This window comes from Mustelus asterias, chromosome 10 (genome assembly GCF_964213995.1).
Source record: "Mustelus asterias chromosome 10, sMusAst1.hap1.1, whole genome shotgun sequence".
Lineage (NCBI taxonomy): Eukaryota > Metazoa > Chordata > Chondrichthyes > Carcharhiniformes > Triakidae > Mustelus > Mustelus asterias.
In genome coordinates this window covers 87,405,422-87,429,246 of record NC_135810.1, presented here as the reverse complement: position 1 = coordinate 87,429,246, position 23,825 = coordinate 87,405,422, and positions in this window count along the sequence as shown.

Below are 23,825 nucleotides of genomic sequence, written 5' to 3'. Positions count from 1 at the left end.
TTTATTGCTGCTTAAATGGGAGTTTGTTTATTTTTACTGGGATATTTGTGACTCTACATTGTTGGAAGAAAAACTGGTTGGCAGGTCAGGTGATAGGAATTTTTTTTTTCATTTTCAGTTTGGAGCTGCAGTTTTGAGCTTTGGTTTTTAGAAGGGGCATTAAACTGAAAAGAAGTGTCTCTCCCTGGTTTTGGAAATTCTGCGGGTTAGCTGAAAGCAAGGTCTTGCCTTTCTGGAGGGAGGAATCGGCTGTTGGTGGATTGCCCGGAGTCCTTGTTGTTTTGGGAAGCTGTTCTGACTTCAAACTGTTCTGAGCCTATTCGGAGAACTGCAGACTTCATCTGAAGGTCTCAAGTCCAGTATCATGTGAGCATTAGACTTTACTGTGTTGAACCTATTTAAAGGGATTTGTCTATGGCAAGTGTTTTGATTTGATTGGAACATTTTAGATATAGTTTTTAAGGGTTATACATTATCGTGGTTATTTAGTTTTTGTTTGTGATTGATAAAAGTTATTGCTAATTTTCTTTCCATATATGTTAACTATATTCTTAAATAAACTTTGTTTGATAAAAGCTCCCCAGTGGGTCATTTGAATCGTACCTGAAGTGAAACATATCAAGCTTATCCTAGCCAAATTCCAGGCAATATTTATGATGCAGGCGGGCTCCACAGAACACTTTGGAGTTTCTGACCTGAACAGTAACGCACTGTCTAATCGAGCTTCTGTGCACTCAGTCTGTTTTCACCGAGGCGCAGTAAATCATCACTTAAAGTTAAAGTTACAATCCTGAGAAATACAACTTTAACAAATCAGGTTCTTCCACTACAACCAGCGTAAAAGCTGGAGTTAGGTCTTCATCAGAAAAAAACATGAAGATGTTATACTCTGTTAGTTCAAATACTTTACACTGCTAAATTCCTATATTGGTAAATTAACAACTTGTCAAATAAAATAAATTTAAAATTATTAAATAAATATGCTGCGCTTTCTGCTGCTTGCTGCCTTTTCCTTTTCTCAACCCTCTTGGTCATCATTGATTCTGGTCACTGATTCCCCCGCTCGCCGCTCGACACACATCCCACTTCCTGATTTTCCCTCTCACCCCGTCTCCCCCTCCCTGACTCTCCCTCTCACCCCTTTTTCCCCTCCCTGACTCTCCCTCTCACCCCCTCTCCCCCTCCCTGACTCTCCCTCTCACCCCCTCTCCCCCTCCCTAACTCTCCCTCTCACCCCCTCTCCCCCTTCCTAACTCTCCCTCTCACTGCCTCTCCCTCTCACTGCCTCTCCTGCTCCCTGACTCTCCCTCTCACCCCCCTCTCCCCCTCCCTGACTCTCCCTCTCACCCCCTCTCCCCCTCCCTAACTCTCCCTCTCACCGCCTCTCCCCCTCTCTGACTCTCCCTCTCACCCCCTCTCCCCCTCCCTGACTCTCCCTCTCACCCCCTCTCCCCCTCCCTGACTCTCCCTCTCACCCCCCTCCCCCTCCCTGACTCTCCCTCTCACCCCCCTCCCCCTCCCTGACTCTCCCTCTCACCCCCTCTCCCCCTCCCTGACTCTCCCTTTCACCCCCCCTCCCCCTCCCTGACTCTCCCTCTCACCCCCCTCCCCCTCCCTGACTCTCCCTCTCACCCCCCCTCCCCCCCTCTGACTCTCCCTCTCACTGCCTCTCCTGCTCCCTGTCTCTCCTTCGCGCCACCTCTCCCACTCGGCGCTTCTATCTCCCTACCCCTCGCTGTGAACAATACTCCGGAGATGAACAATGAGAGGCAGGATAACAAGCTTCAACTTGTGGGAGGAAAAGTGCGAGCTGGAGTGATGGTAAGAGGAAAGTTTGGTGTGAATGGGAGGCTCAGCGAATGGGAAAGGCTCAAGGCAGAGGATCAGGGAGTGGGAAAGGCTCAAGGCAGAGGATCAGGGAGTGGGAGACATTACGATCCAGTGGATCAGGGAGTGGGAAAGGCTCAAGGCAGAGGATCAGGGAGTGAGAGAGATCACGATCCAGTGGATCAGGGAGTGGGAAAGGCTCAAGGCAGAGGATCAGGGAGTGGGAGAGATCACGATCCAGTGGATCAGGGAGTAGGAAAGGCTCAAGGCAGAGGATCAGGGAGTGGGAGACATTACGATCCAGTGGATCAGGGAGTGGGAAAGGCTCAAGGCAGAGGATCAGGGAGTGGGAGAGATCACGATCCAGTGGATCAGGGAGTGGGAGAGGCAGGAGGCAGTGGTTCAGGGAGTGGGAGAAGCTGCAAGCCAGAAGATCAGGGAGTGGTAGAGGTATCTAGCTGAGGGCTTGGGAGACAGATCATTTGGGATTGGGATAGGCTGTGGGCTCTACAATAGGAATTGTCCAGAAGGGTCAATGAGCAGGAGGCTTGGCGTGAAGGAGGTTCAGGGAACAAAAATTGCTGCTTGAAAATGGCATTGATGAAAGAAACGTAACATCGCATCAGCCCCAGCGCCAATCAATCTTAAATCAAACTTTCTGAAGCTAAACACAAACATGGGCCCCATCAATTGACCAACATTAAAGTGGACTCACTTAAAATGGGGCAACTTAAAATGGGGGTTTACTATAAACACCTATGGGCTAACCGTGACGGTTGTAGTTCAGAATAATGTCAACAGCACATGCTCAATTCAGTGGCTCGAACATCCATCATTATGAAGTGCTTCAAAAGATTAATCATGGCATGAAGCAATTCCAGCCTCCCGGACTACCTGGACCCACTACAGTTCACCTACCGCTGCAACAGATCCACAGCAGACGCCATCTCCCTGGCTCTGCACTCAACCCTGGAACACCTAAATAACAAAGACAGCTATGTCAGACTCTATTTATTGACTACAGCTCAGCCTTCAATACCATTATTCCTACGAAACTCATCTCCAAACTCAGTGGCCTGGGCCTTGGCTTCTCCCTCTGCGACTGGATCCTGAACTTCCTAACCCAGAGACTACAATCAGTAAGAATAGGCAATGACACTTCCTCCACGATCATCCTCAACACTGGTGCCCCACAAGGCTGTGCTCTCAGCCCCCTACTATACTCCTTATACACCTATGACTGTGTGGCCACATTCCCCTCCAACTCGATTTTCCAAGTTTGCTAATGACACCACCGTAGTGGATCGGATCTCCAACAATGACGAGACAGAGTACAGGAATGAGATGGAGGGCCCTATTTTACCATTTTGATTCTAAGTGCTGGACGGACTTGAAACTGGGAGTGTTTCAGATCCAACTTTTTAGGCCCGTTCTCAGGTGCCCCCATACACACTCTGCCTGAAAAAAAATCAGTGATTCCGAATCGCGCTGTAGAAGCCTGTGGGCGGGGCTTATCGCGCCCAAAAGACTGCAGCTCCGATCGGAGCTTTCAACTGCACATTCACAGAAAAAAGAATAGAACAATGCCCCCCAGCCACATCCCTCCCAGGCCGGATAATGCCTTTTACCTGGCCCCCACCCCCACAGACATTGCCCCACCCCCACAACATTACTATCCCTCTTATACCCCCACCACTACCCAGACTGACCGCAGCCCCCAGCCCCCCTTCCCCCCCCACCGATCACACACAGAGTGGCAGCAGACCCACCTTGCCCCCCCGCCCCTACTCCCGCCCCCCCATCAGAGAGCGATCTGACCCACCTCCTCCCCCCCACCAGAGAGCGAACTGACCTGCCTCCCTCCCCCCCAACCAGAGAGCCATCTGACCCGCCTCCCTCCCCCCCACCAGAGAGCCATCTGACCCACCAGAGAGCCATCTGACCCACCTCCCTCCCCCCCACCAGAGAGCGATCTGACCCGCCTCCCTCCCCCCCAACCAGAGAGCCATCTGACCCACCTCTCTCCCTCCCCCATCATTGATCTGAGTCAGGGAGCCACCGGAAGCTCTGAACTTATCTCTTCAGAAGCTGGAGTGCCCAAATCGGATCTTTGCCGAGCATGTCTGTTTCGCATTGAATCTGGACGGGCGAACGCGGTGGTAAAGGGGGAAGTGCTGGCAAAGTTGGGCGTCCAGCCCATTAATTCAATTTAAATGCATTCAAGTGCATTTGAATTGCTGTCGTGCCTGTTTCGGGCGTGGCCATTTTCAGCCATTGGTAAAGGGGGAACGGCCGCAGAGGCGGGTGCGGATCGCGCTACTCGCCTCATGCCCAATTTTACCAAGTTTTCGCACCTGGAAACGGGCACAACGTATGGTAAAATTGGCCCAGAAAATCTGGTGAACTGGTGCGACGACAATAATCTCTCCCTCAATGTCTACAAAACGAAGGAGATTGTCATCGACTTCAGGAAGCGTAGAGGAGAACCTGCCCCTGTCTACATCAACAGGAACAAAGTGGAAAGGGTCGAGAGCTTCAAGTTTTTAGGTGTCCAGATCACCAACCTGTCCTGGTCCCCCCATGCTGACACTATAGTTAAGAAAGCCCACCAATGCCTCTACTTTCTCAGAAGACTAAGCAAATTTGGCATGTCAGCTACGACTCTCACCAACTTTTACAGATGCACCATAGAAAGCATTCTTTCTGGTTGTATCACAGCTGGGTATGGATCCTGCTCAAGACTGCAAGAAACTACAAAAGGTCATGAATGTAGCCCAATCCATCACGCAAACCAGCCTCCCATCCATTGACTCTGCCTACACTTCCCGCTGCCTTGGCAAAGCAGCCAGCATAATTAAGGACCCCATGCACCCTGGACATTCTCTCTTCCACCTTCTTCTGTCGGGAAAAAGATACAAAAGTCTGAGGTCACGTACCAATCGACTCAAGAACAGCTTCTTCCCTGCTGTCATCAGACTTTTGAATGGACCTACCTTGCATTAAGTTGATCTTTCTCTACACCCTAGCTATGACTGTAACACTACATTCTGCACTCTCTTCTTTCCTTCTTCATGAATGGTTTGCTTTGCTTGTATAGCGTGCAAGAAACAAACCTTTCACTGTATACGAATACTTGTGACAATAATAAATCAAATCAAATCAAATCATTCCAGTTGAGGTAGATCTGGTACCAGCCCCCTCCCCTGTTTCTGTAAGTGGCAGGAGATGGTTAACCCAGCACTGGCAAAAGCTGCCAAGGAAACAGGTTAGGATGAAGCAACAGCAGATAGCAAGGCCAGGACCTGCCTTCAGGCAGAACACACATATATAAAATATATATATATAATATACATACTTCTCTCATCTGCTTCAGAAATAGCTGGAGGATTTCCTTATTTATTACATACATCAAAATCATCAATACTTTTATGGAGAAGAATTTACCTAAATGCTGCAAGGAAGTTCTGACCTGACTCATATGAGTATGATGAAGAGGCGTTGAATTTATATTACAAAATAGAACAAGATATACATTTTTGTAACATCTTTAACAAAGAAAAATGCCCCAATGTGTTTCCAGGGATGCAAGGAAAATATCTCTAGACCCAGATTTTGTGGACTGTGAAATTGTGTGATGTTAAGTGATAGCATTAATAAATGTTAAGTACCAATTATAGCAGGGGATCAGAATGTTACATTCCTACAAAGTGAGTTCAATTTATATAGCTGACAGGTTAACAGATAATCCGATGGGTAGCTCAGGGTCTATGTATGTCATTAGCCACATTCCAGAGCTGATACAGACTTGCCCTTTCAGGGATGGAAGGTAGTGTTGATTTATTTCCTTCCTTGGATTATAGATGGTGTCATGATGATGGAGAAAATAGCCACAGAATTACGCACAAAATATTGAACTTTAAAAAGTCCTGAGTTTCATTACTGAAAATGGACCCAAACTCAAAAATATCTGAGAATGTACACAGGCCACTGATTGGATATCGAGAGAGTGATTCTCTAAGTGAAAATGGAACCCCTCCCTGTTTCCGGATAAGGTATTTCTAAAAGCATCCAGAGACTGATTACCATCTCCAGTAAAGACAAAGTGACACAATGGCTATCCCATCTCGAGAGATCCCATGAGTAATGCCGAGACGGAATTATGGATTCGCCATTCACTTGGAATATACAAAGAATGGGTTTAAAGCCAGCAAAGAAATCTGCCCAAGTACCTATGAGTCTGTTTGTGCACTGGGAGGATAGGCAGTTGGAAATTTTTAACACCAAAGGTGTGTGACACAGTAACAAAAGCAGCCAGCAGTGCTTCGAAAGGTTAGTCCTGGCACAAATCAATTCCAGCCTCCTAGGCTACCTGGATCCACTACAGTTTGCCTACCGCCGCAACAGGTGCACAGCAGACGCCATTTCCCTGGCCCTGCACTCAACCCTGGAACACCTAGATAACAAGGACACCTATGTCAGACTCCTATATGTTGACTACAGCTCAGCCTTCAACACTATTATTCCCACAAAACTCATCTCCAAACTCCGTGGTCTGGGCCTCGGCACCTCCCTCTGCAACTGGATCCTGAACTTCCTAACTCACAGACCACAATCAGTAAGGATAGGCACCTCCTCCACGATCATCCTCAACACCGGTGCCCCACAAGGCTCTGTTCTCAGCCCCCTACTATACTCCTTATACACCTGTGACTGTGCGGCCAAATTCCCCTCCAATTCGATTTTCAAGTTTGCTGACGACACCACTGTAGTGGGTCAGATCTCAAACAATGATGAGACAGAGTACAGGAAAGAGATAGAGAATCTGGTGAACTGGTGCAGCAACAATAATCTCCCCCTCAATGTCAGCAAAATGAAGGAGATTGTCATCGACTTCAGGAAGCATAGAGGAGAACATGTCCTGTCTACATCAATGGGGATGAAGTAGAAAGGATCGAGAGCTTCAAGTTTTTAGGTGTCTAGATCACCAACAACCTGTCCTGGTCCCCCCATGCCGAAACTATAGTTAAGAAAGCTCACCAACTTTCTCAAAAGACTAAGGAAATTTGGCATGTCAGCTATGACTCTCACCAACTTTTACAGGTGCACCAAAGAAAGCATTCTTTTTGGTTGTATCACAACTTGGTATGGCTCCTGCTCTGTCCAAGACTGCAAAGATCTACCAAAGTTCGTGAATGTAGCCCAATTCATCTTTTGAAAGGACTTATTTTGTATTAAGTTGATCTTTCTCTGCACTCTGGCTATGACTGTAACACTACATTCTGCACACTCTCATCTCCTTCTCTATGAATGGTATGTTTTGTCTGTATAGCGTGCAAGAAACAATACTTTTCACTGTATGATAATACATGTGACAATAATAAATCAAATCAAATCAAATCAAAATCAGTGTCCCTGGAATTCAGTCTTTTTTGCAGGTATATCCCTCACTCTCTTCCTCTGACTCTGATAGTCAGTCCAGCCAACAAAAGGACCACAGCTGAAAAGAGGACTGGGGAATTTCTCCGCCAAACCACAGAACACTGGAATTGAAAAACCAACTATTAACCTGCTGAGGTCAATTCCACTGGAACTTTGAAAGTGACTATCTGCCTATGGATGAATAAAGCCAGTTCATCCTCCCTCACCTGGGTTTGTAACAATTTGGTTTTGTAAGAGGGAGGTCGTGCCTTACAAATTTGGTGGAGTTTTTTGAGGAAGTGACAAAAACGGTTGATGAAGGAAGGGCCGTGGATGTCGTCTATATGGATTTCAGTAAGGCATTTGACAAAGTCCCACATGGCAGGTTGGTTAAGAAGGTTAAGGCTCATGGGATACAAGGAGAAGTGGCTAGATGGGTGGAGAACTGGCTTGGCCATAGGAGACAGAGGGTAGTGGTCGAAGGGTCTTTTTCCGGCTGGAGGTCTGTGACCAGTGGTGTTCCGCAGGGCTCTGTACTGGGACCTCTGCTATTTGTGATATATATAAATGATTTGGAAGAAGGTGTAACTGGTGTAATCAGCAAGTTTGCGGATGACACGAAGATGGCTGGACTTGCGGATAGCGAAGAGCATTGTCGGGCCATACAGCAGGATATAGATAGGCTGGAAAATTGGGCGGAGAGGTGGCAGATGGAGTTTAATCCGGATAAATGCGAAGTGATGCATTTTGGAAGAAATAATGTAGGGAGGAGTTATACAATAAATGGCAGAGTCATCAGGAGAATAGAAACACAGAGGGACCTAGGTGTGCAAGTCCACAAATCCTTGAAGGTAGCAACACAGGTGGAGAAGGTGGTGAAGAAGGCATATGGTATGCTTGCCTTTATAGGACGGGGTATAGAGTATAAAAGTTGGAGTCTGATGATGCAGCTGTATAGAACGCTGGTTAGGCCACATTTGGAGTACTGTGTCCAGTTCTGGTCACCGCACCACCAGAAGGACGTGGAGGCGTTAGAGAGAGTGCAGAGAAAGTTTACCAGGATGTTGCCTGGTATGGAGGGTCTTAGCTATGAGGAGAGATTGGGTAAACTGGGGTTGTTCTCCCTGGAAAGACAGAGAATGAGGGGAGATCTAATAGAGGTGTACAAGATTATGAAGGGGATAGATAGGGTGAACAGTGGGAAGCTTTTTCCCAGATCCGAAGTGACGTTCACTAGGGGTCACGGGCTCAAGGTGAGAGGGGCGAAGTATAACTCAGATATTAGAGGGATGTTTTTTACACAGAGGGTGGTGGGGGCCTGGAATGCGCTGCCAAGTAGGGTGGTGGAGGCAGGCACGCTGACATCGTTTAAGACTTACCTAGATAGTCACATGAGCAGCCTGGGAATGGAGGGATACAAACGATTGGTCTAGTTGGACCAAGGAGCGGCACAGGCTTGGAGGGCCGAAGGACCTGTTTCCTGTGCTGTACTGTTCTTTGTTCTTTGGGCGTATCCCGGCTGGGCAGTGACAAATTGAGGGGTCTCACCCAGATCAATAACTTTTGGGGAACTCCATTTATTGTAATAATGGTAGTTTCTGGAACATTGGGCTGGATTTTACATGCCGCCACTAGGCATGTTTTTGGTGGCGACACGTAAAATAGTTTGTGTGGCTAACCCACCACTTTACAGCCCACTCTTGACCCGGTATCCATGATGCACTTGGTGGGGCGGGGGGGGGGATTGAAATTGTCAGCCCACCCACCATATTTAAATAAATAAGGATCAATTAGGCTTGTTAGCAAGCCTATTGATCTGAATAATATTTGCCCAAACCAAAATATAGCTGCCATGGTAGTTGGGCTGGAGGGTGCAGGCCGTTCTTTTAAGATATTCATGAGAAAGGGTGGGAAGGAAATGCGGGTCCTCATTTGTGGATTGCCTTGTATGCATCAGGGCACCCCCACTTCTTTCCATAATGCCTGCCATACAAAACCTAACCCCCCACCACCTCCTTCCCAGGTCTCTCGGATCCATCCCAGGTCTTACCAATCCTGCACAGCTATGATCCTCTTTGGACTTCATAGGATCCTTACAGTGCAGAAGGAGGCCATTTGGCCCATCGAGTCTATGCCAATTCTCCGACAGAGCATGTACCCAGGCCCATCCCCTTCCTTATCACTGTAACCCCATGCATTTACCTCACTAATCCCCCTCATCTACAAATCCTTGGACACAAAGGGGTAATTTAGCATGACCAAACCACCTAACCTGCACATCTTTGGACTGCAGGAGGAAACCGGAGCACCTGGAGGAAACCCATGCAGACACATGGAGAACGTGCAAACTCCACACGGACAGTCATCTAAATTCAGAATCAAACCTGGGTCCCTGATGCTGTGAGGCAGCAGTGCTAACCACCATGCCGCCCATTCTCCTGCAGTTCCGGAAGTGTCCACTACTAAGCTCTGGCGCCACTAGGACTGATGGAGTTGGCAGCCAACCTGATTGGCCGGCAGCCGTCAAGAGCAGATCCTCCTCAGTCCCACAGTTGAGCAATTCAGCTCGCCCGCGGTGTATTATAGAACAGGCTTCCTCGGCATGTGTCAACTTCTATCTGGCTTTCCTTCCAGGGGCTGAGCAGTCCGCTCCCCCATATGGTGCAGCCCATTGTGTGATGAGCCCATTTTGGCAAGGAGGATATCTGTTCCACTTGGATTTTTGGTTCTAACTGAATCCAATTTATTCCTGAGTGACAATATTTGACCTGGCTTCATTCTCACCTTCATAATTGATCTCAGACACTTTAAAAAAAAAGTGATGCACTATTCTGTTTGCATGTACTAGACTGAAAAAGGATAGGCAGCTAAAAGGCTTTGTCAGGTTCACTTTCAGTCCTGAATATACTTTTAGTTTTGAAAGCACATTCTGCATCTTAACAGGTGAAGAAAAAAGAATCCCCTTCGAACTCCGGTGAGAAACCAGATCTAATGTAGCGATTCTAAAAGAATAAGAACATAAGAACATACTAGGAGCAGGAGTAGGCCATCTGGCCCCTCGAGCCTGCTCCACCATTTAATAAGATCATGGCTGATCTTTTCATGGACTCAGCTCCATTTACCCGCCCGCTCACCATAACCCTTAATTCCTTTACTGTTCAAAAATTTATCTATCTTTGCCTTAAAAACATTCAATGAGGTAGCCTCAACTGCTTCACCGGGCAGAGAATTCCACAGATTCACAACCCTTTGTGTGAAGAAATTCCTCCTCAACTCAATCCTAAATCTGCTTCCCCTTATTTTGAGGCCATGCCCCCTAGTTCTAGTTTCACCTGCCAGTGGAAACAACTTCCCTGCTTCTATCTTATCTATTCCCTTCATAATCTTATATGTTTCTATAAGGTCTCCCCTCATTCTTCTGAATTCCAATGAGTATAGCCCCAGTCTACTCAGTCTCTCCTCATAAGCCAACCCTCTCAACTCCAGAATCAACCTAGTGAATCTCCTCTGCACCCCCTCCAGTCCAGTATATCCTTTCTCAAGTAAGGAGGCCAGAACTGTGCACAGTACTCCAGGTGTGGCCTCACTAGCACCTTATAGCTGCTCGCTGTTTTTAAACTCTATCCCTCCAGCAATGAAGGACAAAATTCCATTTGCCTTCTTAATTACCTGCTGCACCTGCAAACCAACTCCTTGAGATTCTTGCACAAGGACATTCAGGTCCTTCTGCACAGCAGCATGCTGCATTTTTTTAATCATTTAAATAATAGTCCATTTTGCCAGACCCTCTCCCACTCACAGACTATCTATATCCCTTTGCAGACTTTCAGCGTCCTCTGCACACATTGCTCTGACACTCATGTTAGTGTCATCTGCAAATTTTGACACACTACACTTGGTCCCCAACTCCAAATCACCTATGTAAATCATAAACAATTGCGGTCCCAACACTGATCCATAAGGCACTAATCGCCAACCAGAAAAACACCCATTTACCCCCACTCTTTGCTTTCTGTTAGTTAACCAATCCTCTATCCATGCTAATACATTACCCGTAACACCATGCACATTTATCTTATGCAGCAGTCTTTGGTGTGGCATCTTGTTAAATGCCTTCTGGAAATTCAGATACACCACATCCACAGGCTCCCCATTGTCCACTGCACATGTAATGTTCTCAAAGAATTCCACCAAATTAGTCGAACATGACCTGCCCTTCATGAACCCATGCTGCGTCTTATCAATGGGACAATTTATATCCAGATGTCTTGCTATTTCTTCCTTGATGATAGATTCAAGCATTTTCCCGACTACAGAAGTTAAGCTAACCGGCCTATAGTTACCCGCCTTTTGTCTACCTCTTTTTTTAAACAGCGGCATCACATTTGCTGTTTTCAAATCTGCGGGAACCACCCCAGAGTCCAGCGAATTTTGGTAAATTATTACTAGTGCATTTGCTATTTCCCCCACCATCTCTTTTAGTACCCTGGGATGCATTCCATCAGGACCAGGAGGCTTGTCTACCTTTAGCCCCATTAGCTTGCCCAACACTACCTTTTTCATGATAATGATAGTTTCTAGGTCCTCACCTGCCATAGCCTTCCTGTCATCAATTTTTGGCATGTTATTTGTGTCTTCCACTGTGAAGACCGACAAAAAATACCTGTTCAATGCCTCAGCCATTTTCTCATTTCCAGTTATTACATCCTCCTTTCCATCCTCTGAAGGACCAATGTTTACTTTAGCCACTCTTTTTCGTTTTATATATTTGTAGAAACTTTTGCTATCTGTTTTTATATTCTGAGCTAGTTTACTCTCATAATCCATTTTACTTTTCTTTATAGCTTTTTTCATGGCTTTCTGTTGACCTTTAAAGATTTCCCAATCCTCTAGGTTCCCACTAATTTTTGCCACTTTGTATGCCTTTTCTTTCAATTTGATACCCTCCTTTATTTCCTTAGATATCCATGGTTGATTATCTCTTTTTCTACAGTCCTTCCTTATCACTGGTATATACTTTTGCTGAGCACCGTGAAAGATCGCTTTGAAAGTCCTCCCACTGTTCCTCAATTGTCCTCCCAGTCTACCTTAGCCAACAGCTCCCTCATCCCTTTGTAGTCTCCTTTGTTTAAGAATCTATCAACAAGGAGTAATTTCATTCATTTACTAATCTCTGGACAGCTACTGCTAATATTATAACTTCTATTAACAATGTAAGAAGTCTAACACACCAAGTTAAAGTCCAACAGGTTTGTCTGGAATCACGAGCTTTCAGAGCACTGCTCCTTCAACAGGTGAGTGGAGACTCACTCTCCACTCACCTGATGAAGGAGCAGCACTCTGAAAGCTCATGATTCCAAATAAACCTGTTGGACTTTAACCTGGTGTGTTAGACTTCTTACAGTGCCCACCCCGGTCCAATGCCGGCATCTCCACATCATGTCTACTAACACTATCACTGGATTACTCCTGGAAGAGTGCAATGCCGTTTGTTTTTAAATCTTTATTTCAAAGAAGAACTCCCTCCACTTAGTCAACCAACCGGAGTTACACAGAAGAAAATCACCCATTCCTGAAAAGTGTGGAGTTACCCTGAACATCACTGATGCGCTGGAGAATATTCAGGGAGGGAAGTGCATGCCTCTGTTCCCCGCTTATCGATCAAGGTGGTTCACACAAATATGATGAGATGAGCCTTGGTATATCTCATTAAGATCTCACCTTGAGGTTTCTGGCCCCCACGCAATTGATGAAATGAGACATTTCCAACTCTATGTATTATTGTAAATGTAGAAGTACATGTATAGTGCAGTGAATAATATACACTGCCTTTTCTAGGACCAACCTGGGACATTTTTATGGTTTAATTATAGCTCAAGGCTTTTAGTTTAAGAAATTTTTGTGGCTTAATTGCCTGGAATTTCCATGGATAAAAGCCTGGATGATGACTTGCTGTTTCCGGAAAGTTCCCAGCATGCATTTCAATAGCTGAACTCCATTTTGTGGGCAGCTTCTGAGCTGTCTTCTATTCCATTTCAGGTGGATTACGGGGAATTTCCCCCGAGCTACCTCAACAGGGGCCTTCATGCAACCTACCAGGCATTGCTTCTCAAAGAAGTAGCATTCAGGATCTTCAGCTTTCATGTGAAGGATAATCTGACTGTGACAGACAACATCAGTATGAGGTATAGATATAGATGAGGAAAATTTACACTTCAAGACGCAAAATATAGTCAGTAATAAATAAGATAGAGAATAAACCATACAACATAGGAGCAAAAGTAGGCCATTTGGCCCATCAAGTCTGCACCAGCATTCAATGAGATCAAAACTGAACTGATAATCTTCAACTCCACTTTCCTGCCTTAACCCATAACCCTTGATTCCTTTACTGATTACAAAACTTCAGTGTCTGATCATGATACGTGATTAAACATATTTACTGGTAAAATTGAAGACAAAAATACCTGAACACAAATTGATGAGAGAAATGAGTGTTCCTTCATTTACTCTCAAAATGTGCAATTAATTCAAAACTAAATCTACAGCTCAAAACAGGATTGAATAAATACAACTACAAGGAGGAGATACAGATGAGAAGGGTGATCAATCAGACTGTCAAGTTTGTTAGAATGATCCACCATCACATATGTCTAGCTGCTTTGTGAATGACTCCAAAACATTTGCTTCCATGACTGCTCCATTGAAGACCATTGCAGCTATTGATGATACTGTATGAAATTTGATTTGATTTATTATTGACACATGTATTAGTATACAGTGAAAAGTATTGTTTCTTGCGCGCTATACAGACAAAACCATACCATATATAGAGTACATAGGGGAGAAGGAAAGGACAGATGTTATAGTCATCGCTAGGGTCTAGAAAAAGATCAACTTAATATGAGGTAGGTCCATTCAGAAGTCTGATGGCAGCAGGGATGAAACTGTTCTTGAATTGGTTGGTACGTGATCTCAGACTTTTGTACCTTTTTCCCGATGGAAGAAGGTGGAACCGAGTATGTTCGGGGTGCGTGGGGTCCTTGATTATGCTGGCTGCTTTTTTTTCATAGAAACCCTACAGTACAGAAAGAGGCCATTCGGCCCATCGAGTCTGCACCGACCACAATCCCACCCAGGCCCTATCCCTATATCCTTACATATTTTACCCACTAATCCCTCTACCCTACGCATCTCAGGACACTAAGGGGCAATTTTTCTTTAGCATGGCCAATCAACCTAACCCGCACATATTTGGACTATGGGAGGAAACCGGAGCACCCGGAGGAAACCCACGCAGACACGAGGAGAATGTGCAAACTCCACACAGACAGTGACCCAAGCCGGGAATCGAACCCAGGTCCCTGGAGCTGTGAAGCAGCAGTGCTAACCACTGTGCTACCGTGCTGCCCCTGAGGCAGCAGGAAGTGTGGACAGAGTCAATGGATGGGAGGCTGGTTTGCGTGATGGACTGGGCTATGTTCACAATCTTTTGTAGTTTTTTATGGTCTTGTTCGGAGGAGGAGTCATACCAAGCTGTGATACCTCCAGAAAGGATGATTTCTCTGGTGCATCTGTAAACATTGTTGAGAGTCGTAGTGGATGTGCCAAATTTCCTTAGCCTCCTGAGAAAGTAGAGGCATTGGTGGGCTTTCTTAATTGTAGCGTTAGCGTGGTGGGACCAGGATAGGTTGTCGGTGATCTGGACACTTAGAAACTTGTAGCTCTTGACCATTTCCATTTCATCACCGTTGATGTCGACAGGGGCACATCCTCCATTACCCTTCCTGAAGTTGATAATTAGCTCCTTCATTTTGCTGACATTGAGGGAGAGACTATTGTCATCACACCATTCCACCAGATTCTCTATCCCTTTCCCCTACTCCGTCTCATCACTGTCGAGAACCGACCCACTAGGTAGTGCCATCAGCAAACTTGAAAATGGAGTTGGAGGGGAATTTGGCCACTAAGTTATAAGTATATAAGGAGTATAGTAAGGGGCTGAGGATACAGCTTTGCAGGGCACTGGTGTTGAGGATAATCGTGGAGTAGGTGTCATTACCTATCCTTACTGATTATGAGGAAGTGGTCCTGGTAATAGTCTACATGCCCAGGTGAAAATCACCTGTGCCCTTTGCAATTTTTGCCTTTTGTTACAAAATTGTTTAAGTTTATAAAATTTAATTTGGAACATTAAACAAATGTGTTCTTTTTCATAATTACACATTGAGCAAAATAGGCTTGAAGGTACAAAAAGTATAGTCATAATATAGTTTAATAAATTTGCTTAATTAAGCAATTATAGAAATATGGCAAGCATGTTTGGATTTGAAGAACATGATAAATGCTGTTATTGATTGAAAATCCAAAGTTACTGAAGAAGACTTCCTGTTACACACCATGTATGCTGTCACCCAAATGTTCTTGCCTCTGTTGCCAAGGGAGACGCATTGAGTGAAGAATGAGAAGTTTCTGAAAAATAGTGAGTCGCGCAACTCATTCTTGAGTAGCTTTTACAAATAGTTTCAACAAATGTTTAGGCAATAGGCTGAGAACTGGTGACCTGCCTATATCCTTAAACAATGCATGCAAAATCTTGTAGACAGAACCAAAGGTTACTGAAAAGTTACAGCAAGTAATAATTAATCTATCCATCTAATTCATCCTCTGTTACTGACGTTGACTATACACAACTTGAGTATTGATGAAAAAAGACATTTGTTGAAGCTTTTCACTTTGAACTCATCAGGAGAATCACAAGAATCCCGATATCGGGGGGAAATAACAACTTTATTCTATATGAGAAGAGAGTGTTAATTGCTTGCCAAGTGGACTCTGGGCATTGTCATGGAGAATGCACCAGTTAAAGGTGACTGACAGTTAATTGCCAAGCATTGCTTGAAAATGTAGATGGAGAAAGAACAGCTAGAACAATGATTTAACAACAATAATGGCAATAGTGGATTTAAAATGGCAATTCTGGCTGAGAGTTAAGCATGCTGGGATTTTTGGTCAACTTAGAATTAAAACCGAATGCAGGTCATAAAGTTGCCCGAGTCAGATATCTAGTCTGGGAGCTGTGATCTGAAGCCTCCTGTGTTGGTCAAGCAAGGGAAGTTATTTATGTTGACTCAGACATCAGGGCTTCAAATTTTATTGCCGTTATGTGTGGAACATGCAGTTTGAACTAAGTGTAATGATGACATTTGTAAATAATTTCATTGGATGTTTGAGCCATAGGATCAGTTTGTGGTCACACAGTTGGCTGAATGACAGAAAATCTTCTGGAAACAAGTGGAGCATTTGTAGATAAAAGACATTGCAGTCTTTTGTTTGCCAGCGACAACTTTATAGAGATTAACCATCGTAAGACATGTGCCCTGAAGGAATTTTCCTCAGTGAAGAAAATAGATTCTACATCAGGGATATTTCTTAGCCAAGGTTTTCCCTAAACTTGTTCGTACAATTTTCAGTGAAATAATTAAAGTTAATGTTCAGTTAAAGTTAATGTGCAGTTAAGAGTTTAAGTTCAGTTGAGAGTTGATGTTCAGTTAAGAATTAAAGTTCAGAAAAAGAGTGAATGACTTGCAACTGTGTGAAATGAATCACAGAGGGAGCTTGATTTAATTGGCCAAGGCATTGTCCTGAGGAATGAAGCAGTGAATGGCTATCACTTCTTTTATGTAGCTGAAACAGTGTAACATGTGTACCTGTTCTCCCTGTCTGCAAAGAACAAGGCCCTGTGTATGAATATATATAGCTTCCGTTAAGAATCTCACTGATGTTAAATGCGAGGGTACAATGGTAACTTGGAATACTGGTTCCCAGTGGTGTATACTTTCAATTTGGTATATTGTGAGAAAAGATATGTAAACCAGGGAGAAACAGTCCAGTCGATTTGTGATTAATTAATGAAGAATTTTTTTTTAATTTAAAAGGAAAGCACACCACAGGAAGGACTATAACACTTGGGGCGGCACGGTAGCACAGTGGTTAGCACTGCTGCTTCACAGCTCCAGGGACCTGGGTTCGATTCCTGGCTTGGGTCACTGTCTGTGTGGAGTTTGCTCGTTCTCCTCGTGTCTGCGTGGGTTTCCTCCGGGTGCTCCGGTTTCCTCCCACAGTCCAAAGATGTGCGGGTTAGGTTGATTGGCCATGCTAAAATTGCCCTTAGTGTCCTGAGATGTGTAGGTTAGAGGGATTAGTGGGTAAATATGTAGGTATATGGGGATAGGGCCTGGGTGGGATTGTGGTCGGTGCAGACTCGATGGGCCGAATGGCCTCTTTCTGTGCTGTAGGGGTTCTATGATTCTATGATCTATGACTACAACAGTATACCTAACTACACTGATGGCTTTACACACACAGCATCACATGCTCCCAACTACCTACACTTCCTGAACTCTGAGACGCCCCTTGTTCCCGAACAACATCCAATACTATATAACTCCCTGAGCTAAATCCAGCAGATAGTTACCATGCACAGGCTATTTGATCATGATTGAGAAATCTGTCTTTAGTTTCAGTGAAGGCGAAATCTTCCCTGTTCGAGTTTTGGATTTTAACCAGCTGCCTTTTAGTAATAACTTGTTTTCAGGAGACTGTTTTCTGCAGTTGGGTGTGGCTGTGATGGCAGCTGCTTCTACTGTGTCACTTTCTCCAGTTACTGTGCTTTGGATATATCATTCTTTCCCTTTGATGTTACCCACCCTGTGGACCTGGCCTTTTAGCATATAAATGCCAATTCCCTTATCTCTCCACTTTGAAGTTATCTCTTCTCCACCTCATTGTTTCCCCCCTAGTCAGATAGGTAAACACTTCCTTTCTCACTGGTATGCTAATTTGCAACTCAAAACACCCCTTCAGGCAGCTGCACTTATCAATCTCCTTTTATCCCCTTTCTTTATTTATCCTAATTTCATTTTTAATCTTAATTTTCCTCAATTCTTAATACTTCCAGTGCATGCAAATGTGCCACTGCGAGCCCGACTGACAATCTTAAATTGGTTGTCAGCGTAATTCTTAGCACACTGAGGATTATTTAGCAAATGTTGTCCAATCGCAGAATCACATCTAATGCTGGGCATTGTGTTCTGAGTGGCGGGTATCAGATTCCCAATATATAAAGCAAGAGCACAGAATGAAGACTGACAATGTGCGACAGTCGATCGGTGAAGTAGGGTTGGAGGTTAACAGTACACATAAGTTTAAAGTTTATTTATTAGTCACAAGTAGGCTTACATTATCACTGCAACAAAATTACTGTGAAAATCCCCCAGCTGACACACTCCGGCCCCCTGTTCGGGTACACTGAGAGAGAATTTAACATGGCCAATACACCTAACCAGCACTCTTTTGGACTGTGGGAGGAAACCGGAGCACCCACCGGAAACCCACACAGACACGGGGAGAACGTGCAGACTCCACACAGTGACCCAAGCCGGGAATCGAACCCGGATCCCTGGCGCTGTGAGGCAGCAGTGCTAACGACTTTAAAAATACGTCACATGTTAGAGGGGTCTTTGCCTCTCTAAGAACACCTTCACCCACTGCAGGTGGGCGAGCAAATTGCATAATATGATACCATACAAAGCAGATGGCAAATGATGTGAAGAATCGTTTAAATCAATTAAGCCTGACATACAGTGTGTGAGAGCACTTTATGCTGACCTAAAAGGCAGGTGAGAAGATTATGCACAGCATGAAATGGAGCAGAGATACAGAGAAAGAGATCCCTGTCCAATTCTCCAGCCCTAGTGTGTCCATTTTGTGCCTGGAGGGCCTATTTCTTTCTCTGAGAAGGATGTTAATTTAATACTTTTGTGACGTGTTGGTGCTATTTGGTGTATTGAGGTGAATAAGGAGGTTAGGGTGATTAATTGGTGGTGGGTTATTTTGGATGACTGGTAGCCTGGGAAACAAATTCTGAAAAAAAAACAATAATAAAAGTGCTGTGAAGATAGGGAGCGTGTGACAGCTGAGGCAATGATACATTTCACAATCAGGGTGTCTCGATGTAGGATTTTATTGCTGTATTATTAGGGCAGGGGTTCTTCAATGCTACCTCCCATGCCTTCTGGCTGTTGCAAATGTAACCTATAGAAGCAAATGTTTATCTGACCTGTCGCAATGGGCTAAAAGCACTGGCAACATAAAATTGCATCATTATTTTAAATAGTCATGTTCAATGCCTCCTGCCTGAGCATCTGCCTTTAAAGACCATTAATTTTGTGGATTCCCCCTTAAGGTACAATCATAATGAAATAATTTTTACAAGTTTCTCACTGAGTTAGAGGGTAGTTGATGAAATTGTTCTGTATCTCTATCTGCCTATTGTGTTCACATCCACATTTCATTTTTGCTGAAGTTTTGAATGGTCACCAAGTAAAGTAAATATGATACATATGGCTCCACTGTACTATTGGTAGTAACAAAGAAAACATTCCATCTCAGACAGGGGTAGGGGTGGCACGGTGGCACAGTGGTTAGCACTGCTACCTCACAGCACCAGGGACCCGGGTTCAATTCCCAGCTTGGGTCACTGTCTGTGCAGAGTCTGCGCATTCTCCTCAGGCCCTATTTTACCATTTTGATTCCAAGTGCTGGGCGGACTTGAAACTGGGAGTGTTTCAGGTCCGACTTTTAGACCCGTTCTGAAGCGTTCTGAATATGCATTCTGCAAAAGTATCAGTGATTCCGAATCGCGCTGCACAAGCCTGTGGGTGGGGCTTAACGTACCCGAAACGCTGCAGCTCCGATCGGCGCCTCCAACTGCGCAGAAAAAAAAGATAGAATGCTGCTGTTCTACCACATTCCTCCTGGGCCAGATAATGCCTCCCCCTGGCCCACACAGACATTTCCCCACCCCTACAATATTACAGACCCCCTTATACCCCAACCCCCGCCACCCAGATCGATCACAGACCCCTACTCCCCCCCCCCCCCCCCCCCACTGATCTCAGGCAGAGTGGCAGCAGACCCCCTTTCACCCCCACTGATCACAGGCAGAGTGGCAGCAGACCCCCTTTCATCCCCACTGATCACAGGCAGAGTGGCAGCAGACCCACCTTCCCCGCACCCCCCCCCCACCGATCTCAAGCAGAGAGCCGTCGGATGCTCGGCCCTTACCTCCTCACTAACCCTCACTGATGGAGCGCCTGAATCGGACTAATCTGGAGCATGTCTGTTTTGCGCTGATTCTGGATGGGTGAACGCGGTGGTAAAGAGGGAAGTGCCGGTAAAACTGGGCATGCAGCCCATTAAGTCAATTTAAATGTATGCAAATGCATTTAAATCCTGTTTTGGGCACGGTCCCAATCGTGGCCATTTTTGGGCCTTGGTAAAGGGGGAACCGGCATGGATCACGCTACTCGCCTCATGCCCGACTTTACCAAGTTTTCGTGCCTGAAAACGGGCGCAATGCGATGGTAAAATCGGGCCCCTCGTGCCTGTGTGGGTTTCTTCCGGGTGTTCCGGTTTCCTCCTGCAGTCCGAAAGACATGGTGGATTCTCCCCCTGAATTCTCCCTCAGTGTACTCAGTGTACCCAAGAGTCTGGCGACTAGAGGATTTTCACAGTAATTTCATTGCAATGTTAATGTAAGCCTACTTGTGACACTAATAAATAAACTGAAACATAGTTTTCATTGTAAGTGCCCTTGGTGTGTGTAAAGGGAATCTGCTACCCATAATTTTATATCCATTAAAAATGAATGTACAGACAATCATGGTGTATCCAAATATCTGAGATGTAATCCTGGCAATCAAACTTTTCTCCCAGGAGTGACAGAACAGAGGTTTACTTCAGTGACATCAGTATGAACACTGGTGAAGCCACAATGTTCTGTCAATTATCATTTAAGATGGAAAAGGCTGTAGAGTAGAGTTCAAATCAGATCCATGACCTGGTCACAATGCAGGAAGAGACAAATGGGTAATAGTGTTAAAATTATGCAATAATTACAGCTGGAAGGTAGGTACAAGATTATGAGCGGCATGGACAGAGTGGATAGTCAGAATCTTTTTCCCAGGGTGGAATTACTAGGGGGCACAGGTTTAAGGTGCGAGGGGCAAGGTTTAAAGGAGATGTACAAGGCAGATCTTTTACACAGAGGGTGGTGGGTGCCTGGAACCCGCTGCCGGGGGAAGTAATGGAAGCGGATACGGTAGTGACCTTTAAGGGGCGTCTGGACAAATACATGAAAAGGATGGAAATGGAGGGATTTTGTCCCTGGAAGAGTTGGGGGTTTTAGTTCAGTTGGGCAGCATGGTCGGTGCAGGCTTGGAGGGCCGAAGGGCCTGTTCCTGTGCTGTAATTTTCTTTGTTCTTTGTTGACTTTAGTGGGTCCAGAAGCAGCCAGGGTGTTCCAGAATACTATGACTCGCTGTTTGGCTGTTCAGTGTGTGTATCCAACACCCCCACCCCCCCCACCCCCACCCTCCCCCCAGCCCCCCGTGCCCCCTGCCCTCGTCTCAGCTCCATGAGGGAGCTACCTGTCACACTGCTGGTTCCAGGCTGGTTCTGTGATTGCACCAGCCACCATCAGGTCAAAGTTAAAGTTAAAGTTTATTTATTAGTCGCAAGTGGGCTTACATTAACACTGTAATGAAGTTACTATGAGAATTCCCTAGTCGCCACACTCCAGCTCTTGTTCAGTACACTGAGTTATAGTTACTATCAGTTAAAATTCATAATACTTTTACCTTTAAGAGGATTGGAGTGGGTACACAGCATTAATCTGCACAGCATTTGATTTGTAGTTTCACATGGATGACTCAGGATATTGAGGCCCTGGTCAAGAAGAAGAAGGAGGGATATGACATACAGAGGCAGCTGGGATCAAGTGGGAACCTTGAAGAGTATAGAGGGTGTAGGAATAGAGTTAAGAGAGAAATCAGGAGGGCAAAAAGGGGACATGAGATTGTTTAGACAAATAAGGCAAAAGAGAATCCAAAGAACTTCTACAAATACATAAGGGGCAAAACTCGGGAGAGTAGGGCCTCTTAAGGAGTTTAATTTAGATAAATGCAAGGTGATGCATTTTGGTCGATCGAACCAGGGCAGGACTTACTCAGTTAATGGTAGGGCATTGGGGAGAGTTATAGAACAAAGAGGTTCATAGCTCCTTGAAACTGGAGTCACAGGTGGACAGAGTGGTGAAGAAGGCATTCAGCATACTTGGTTTCATTGGTCAGAACATTGAATACATGAGTTGGGATGTCTTGTTGAAGTTGTACAAGACACTGGTAAGGCCACACTTGGGATACTATGTACAGTTCTGGTCACCCTATTATAGAAAGGATATGATTAAACTAGAAAGAGTGCAGAAAAGATTTAATAGACTGCTACTGGGACTTGATGGATTGAGTTATAAGGAGAGGCTGGATAGGCGAGTACTTATTTCTCTGGAGCGTAGAAGGCTGAGGGGTGATCTTATAGAGATCTATAAAATAATGAGGGGCACAGATCGGCTAGATAGTCAATATCTTTTCCCAATGGTAGGGAAGTCTGGAACTAAAGGGCATAGGTTTAAGGTGAGAGGGGAGAGAAACAAAAGTGTCCAGAGGGGCAATTTTTTCACACAGAGGGTGGTGAGTGTCTGAAATGAGCAGAGGCAGTAGTAGAGGTGAGTACAATTTTGTCTTTTAAAAAGCATTTAGACAGTTACATGGGTAAGATGGGTATAGAGGGATATGGGCCAAATGCGGGCAATTGGGACTAGCTTAGGGGTTATAAAAAGGGGCGGCATGGACAAGTTGGGCTGAAGGGCCTGTTTCCATGCTGTAAACCTCTCTGACTCTATGACTCTATGGATAGAATCACAAGTTTCAATTGTTGTGATATCAAATAATGATCTTTGAATTCATTTGCTGGGAAAGTGTCCCATTGGCTGTAAATCACTCTGCAATGTCCTGAATCACAGAACCATACAATCTTACAACATAGACAGACATAGGCTATGCCTCTGCTACTCTTTGAATACAGTAAGAAGTCTAACAACACCAGGTTAAAGTCCAACAGGTTTATTTGGTAGCAAAAACTCTTATGAGTAGCTTTTGCTACCAAATAAACCTGTTGGACTTTAACCTGGTGTTGTGAGACTTCTTACTGTGTTTACCCCAGTCCAACGCCGGCATCTCCACATCATGCCTCTTTGAATAAGCAGTCATGATGGGTTCCTATCCTCAACTATATGTTCCATTCCCTTTTCAGGCGTGAAAAATAATTCTCTGCATCACTCATCTAAATCTAAAGCCAATGATTTTGGCCCACACACCAAAGAAAGTCGTTTTTCTTTACCTGACCAAAATCTCTCATCATCTCATTAACCTCCAATACACTTCGCCTAAACATTGCTGTTTCAAGGGGAATCATCTTATTTTGTCCAACCTCTCCTTCTACATAAACCCATTAGTCTATCCTAGTATCCTAGTAAATCTCCTTGTATCCTTTCTAAGGCTATCTTTTCTGAAGTGTGCACCATGCTAAAGCCAGACCAGTGATTTATAAAATTTACTTTGCTTTTACATTTTATGCCTCTAAGTTTAAGTTTATTTATCAGTGTCACAAGTAGGCTTACA